The following is a 5,290-nucleotide window of genomic DNA, read 5'->3' as shown; positions in this document are numbered from 1 at the left end:
GCAGGAATTGCAGACTGGGTCTTTGCCATGTACATTTGATTCACAGTGCACATGCTGCCTACTCAAACTAACAGAAATCAAGGACTTAAGCTGGCTGGGTAAATGGCATAACACCCATAAACTAAAATAGTTTCCAAAGAGAACTATTTGTACTTGTCACTTTTCCTATGCATTTTTACAGGCCATTCTCCCTTAATGAATGCCAGTGTAATTTCAAAGCTCTGGAGATTTGGTCTCCTCTTTCTTCCTGAAGCATGCACTTCCAGTGATCCATAACACACTCCCTGCAAGACCCTTCCAAGATTACACAGTGTGGAGTAACAAAAAACCAACCAACCAAAAAAAGCAAGCAAGCTTACACCTGCATGATTTGCAAGTAGGAAAAAAGGGTACTGGAGCAGCAGCTGTACATATTGGGAAGAAAATAGCACAAAAAGTAAGATGGATGGATTGCAATATTCTTTTACCTCTCGTTGCCCTGGAGGGTCACAGGAACATTATCATTTAAACAAAATTTGTCCTCAGAATGGGCCTTTGTTTTCAGTAATTCAGAGGTAATATCCCATTAGGTAACAGCATACATGTAAGAAGGAACACTGTCTCTTGTGATCTTTCTTCTCCCTCGTTCCCTCAACTCCTCCTTACTGCCGCTCCCTGAGCAGGGGAAAAAGGAAGCGGAGACATCCTTCTTCACACTGACTTAGCCCGGGCAGGAGCTCAGGCTTACCACTCTCTCCACCACAGATGGAGGGCTTTAATGGCAAAGGAGGTCAAAGCACTGCAGAGAGCAAGAGGAAAAAAGGGCACATCAGAGCTATACCTTGCTAGAATTCCTACCAACCCTAATCATGGAGGCCGAGACAAAAGGAAGATGACCATGAAGATGAAGGAGTACAGCCTGGACAAAATTTGAAAATCTGAGGAGGGAAAGGAAAAAACAAAAACCAAACCAATCCAACAAACAAAATAAAAAACTCAAACCAAATAAAACAAAACTCCTGACCTGACTGTGCAGGTAAAATGGCAATCCAAGAATCCATGAAGAAGACAGTATCTTCCAGATAACCCTTCAATAGGCAGCCTGAAGTCACTGATTCAAATGGCAATATTTCAAAGTTCTTTAAAATCAACATGCATGTCTAAATCATTCTGAAAACGACAAGCCCATGCCAGGGGCAAAATTAGAACTTGGAACTAACAAGAAATTCCTGAACAGAAGATCTGAGACTAGGTTTGCCTTTCGCAGACATATACAGAGTTTGGTTTTCTTCAGTGTTGCCACTGCTGGTTGTCTAAGAAATGTATCTCCAAGGCCTGCCAATGTGGATTTCACATTGTCCAGCGGTACCACAACAAACACTGACACACATCTGGCAACAAAAGCAATGAACTAAGGCACTCATCCTCTCCAAAATAAAATCATGTCTCTATCCTCTGAGCTGTGTTCCAGCATCAGTCGTATATAAACTATACTGAGTGCATGAAACAAAAGCCAAAGAAAAAGCAAGAGAAAAACCATTATGTGTTCTGTAATAAAGCAAAGTTCTAGTATCTCTGATGCTACTTAACTAAGCAGCAGCATCAGACTTCAGTTTGAATACCGACCCTTCTCCACAGAAACCAGCCCATACTTGCAAAACATCATGCATGAATTTTGTCGCGAAGCCATCCTCAGATTCTGTTTTACTTATTGCCAGCAAAACCCAGAGATTATGTTCATGTACAACACTAAAAATGCAACAGTCTGTCAGACAAAGGAATGCTCATCCTCTGAAACAATCTCAGAGTATCATGAAAATAAGGCATACCCAAATCCTTAAAAGGTTACAACCCACGTTACAGCACGGTCAGTTCTGCTAGTCAGTCAGCTCACGAAAGATTGGTCCATATCTGTCATCATTTTTCTAGTCTGTCTGAGAGATCCCAGCCTTCCTAAACCACTAGAAGTAATTATCACCATCAGTAAAGCAAATTTAAAACTGTGCTGCAGAGATGGTGTGTACCTTCTAGTTTTGAAAAACGTACAGGAGAGATTCAGATTATTATTTACAAGAGAAAAAGAAAGCAGCAGGCCCATTAGCTATTTTTGGTGGTTATTAGTAAGAAGCTTTAGCAAAAAACTAACAAAACAGAGTCAACAAGAGATGAAGAGTAGAGGAAACTGAAGCCTAAAAATCCCGTCACACTCAAGGATAAAAAAGACTTTAAGGATAAAGCCAAGAAAAATGCCCCAAAATAGTATTGTTAACATACAGTCCAATAACGTCATCCCTTTGGTTACGTATTTTGTAAGAATGCCGAATACCGAGGCAGTAGTTCCTCAGTGATACGCCAGAGAACTATATAGGTCTCTAATGAAATAATATATTAAGAAAGCAGCCTTGATAAGTGGGAATTTCACTCAATCTGTTACTTACTACCACAATACTTATTTGCTCCTCACTGCCAAATTATGATCAACAACAACGTGACATAGTGAATTCAAAAGCAAGTCTGGCTTTGTGACCAATTATTATTATTAACTATATAAACACAAGAAGTGATTTATCAAGTCAGAGATTTAAAAAAAAAAATAAAATGCCATATATAGTCATAGGAAACTGCACACAACTACAGAGGGAGGGGAAAAAAATCTTGTAACAGAAGAGAGGACAAACAGAAATTAGGACAGTACAAATAAAAGCTGTGTGTTGGGGGTGGGAGTGCAGGACAGCAGTGTTTTTGGTAGTGGGGAAAGGGGCCACCTTGTGAGAGCGAAAAGCTCCCCTGGCTCCAAGGCGGAGACCCCCCAGCCCAGGCTGGGCCAATGAGCACGAGAGAAACGCCTCTGGGAATCCATATTGGTGAGGGGAAGGGCTGTCCTGAGAAGAAGGTGGAGAGAACCTGGAGGAGAGGCCATTGACCTGAACAAAAGCCAACCATGGGCTAAACAAAGAGAGAGGTTTGTTGCCAGGAGGAAGAGGGGAGGACAGAGAACCTCAGACACCCAGTTCAACTGCATGGAGCAGAAGGCCAAGGAGGTCCCCGCAGCCCATGGAAGTTCAACTGCTCTGCCGTGACCCACGTGTAGGCCATGGAGGACTCCACACTGGAGCAGAGAAGCTGAGCCTGAGGGCAAGTGTGACTGGAATTGGGAGCCCGAGAGTTGCTCGCTGCCAGAGCGGGGTGTGAGGAGGACTCTGCAGCCCATGGATGTCCCCATGCCGGAGCCAGGAGCTGTGCCCAAAGAAGCCCATGATTCCATGGGAAGCTCACATTGGAACACTTTGTCCCTGGACTTTCATGCTGGGAAGAGTGGCAGAGGTGAACTGACTGCGACCCCCATTCCCTGTCCCCTGTGCCGCTGGGGGGGAAGGTAGAGAAATCGGGAGCAAAGTGATTTGAGCCTGGGAAGAAGGGAGGGGTGGGGAAAGGTGTTGTAAGATGTGATTGTTATGTCTAGTTAGATGAAATGGCAACAAATGAATTTGATTTTTCTTCCCCAAGTTTGAGTCTGTTTTGCCCGTGACCATAACTGGTGAGTGAGCCGTCCCTGTCCTCATCCTAATCCCGTGTCCCCTTTCTTGTGACTCCCATCCCATCTCACTGGGTGGGGGGAGTGAATGCAGGACCCCATGGTCCTACTCTGGGTCAAACCACCACAAGCTGACATTAAAAATTACTATAAAATAATTGTACAGTACAAAATTAAATTTATTACAATCTCAGTGGGAGCATAGCAAGTTTATTACATTATTAAGTACTTAAAATTAACCTACTAAAATTATGTCTACACAAGAAATTTCTATTCAATTCATGGCAGTAAACATCTCTCAGTACAGTGATGATACTGCATTAGTAAACAATAAGCTGTGCTGTAAACAGGAATGATGATACCTCACCTAACAGCCAAAAAACATTTTAGGAAGACAAAAAGTTATGGATACCAAGAAGTATTTCCACAGTTCGATCAGCTCTATCCTAGTAGTTTTCTTTTTTCCATCTATTTAGAGTGTGCTTCCTGCAACCCATTTACTTTTGTGACCTCCAAAATATTTTGTTTTCTGATTTTCCAACAGAAAACTTTGAGCATCACAGTCACTCAGTTGACAGACATTGTGCTGACCATTCTGAGAGCAAACAGCCTAGTTCTGTGTTATCTGGAAACTTATCAGCCCAGTCACTGTGCAGCAATGAAAATGGGAAGTCTAAAGAAAGACTGACACACACACAAAAAAAGCACAGAACATATTCACCAACCAATTAATCTCTGAAGGCAGGGACAATGAAATAAGCACCTAGAAGCTCAGGAGCTACGTGCTGAGACTTTTTGGAACATCAAAAATGATGTTTGCATTCTGGTAATTTGCAGTCTTAGATAGCTATTGGTTTGGCAGTAGGAGAAAAATCTTCACGAGGTGCAGCTGACAAACACATGCCCAAAGTAAAGTATATCCTACTCCACAGGACCATGACCCCTGGCAATACACAGAAACTTCAGTTCTCCTTTCCTACACATAACACAGACTTCCTTTAACAAATCATCTTACCCACATTATTCATATTTAAAACTGGTGCCCAAGGAAGAATCACATTCTTCCTATTTTTAAGAGCACGAGTTCGCTAGCGATGCCAATAAAACCATTTTCCTGTACTGGCACATCTATCCTGGTGACTTTTGCAGACCAACGCTGCCCTTTGGTTCCCAGGTTCATTACTAGGTTCACTCAGACAGCTGCATAGCACCATGAAAGAGCAGAATATTCTGTTAGAATTAACAGCAGTGCATGTCCCCAGACAAGTGAAATCACATTTGAGCTGTCTTTTGACCGAGATCAACTCTAAGCACATTAAGTATTCCTGTTGCTGCAAAATTTGGTCAACAGAAAAACGTCACCAGCAGAGAGAGGAAAAGAAACTGACATTTACTGTTGTCAAAACCCCAGCAATGCCTGACACAACAGAGCCCATCAAAATGCTACACCCGTGCGCAGATGAGACTCGAGGGTCTTTCGAGACTGATCACAGATCAGCTGATAGAAGAGAATTAATATTAATACCTGCTAGGCTCAAGTGAAAAGAACAGCACCATATAACACACTGCCATCTTAAGACCAGGCAAGAAGGTGTATTTCTGGCAAAAAATAAAAATAAAAAGGCTGCTCCATCAATACGACAGCTGCTGGACTGCAGGTTTTAGCAGTTCTGTACCACTCCTGCAATGCGCTGCCAAAGGATGTGCCCGGTGCTCGGTGTCTTCTAAGACATCCATCTTTATACCTTCTTCCATAGCACGTGTTTCTTCATTCCC

The sequence above is a fragment of the Antrostomus carolinensis genome, unplaced genomic scaffold, assembly GCF_000700745.2.
Source record: "Antrostomus carolinensis isolate BGI_N321 unplaced genomic scaffold, ASM70074v2 scaffold25059, whole genome shotgun sequence".
Lineage (NCBI taxonomy): Eukaryota > Metazoa > Chordata > Aves > Caprimulgiformes > Caprimulgidae > Antrostomus > Antrostomus carolinensis.
The sequence above is the reverse complement of the archived record's forward strand: the minus strand, read 5'-3'. Positions refer to the sequence as shown.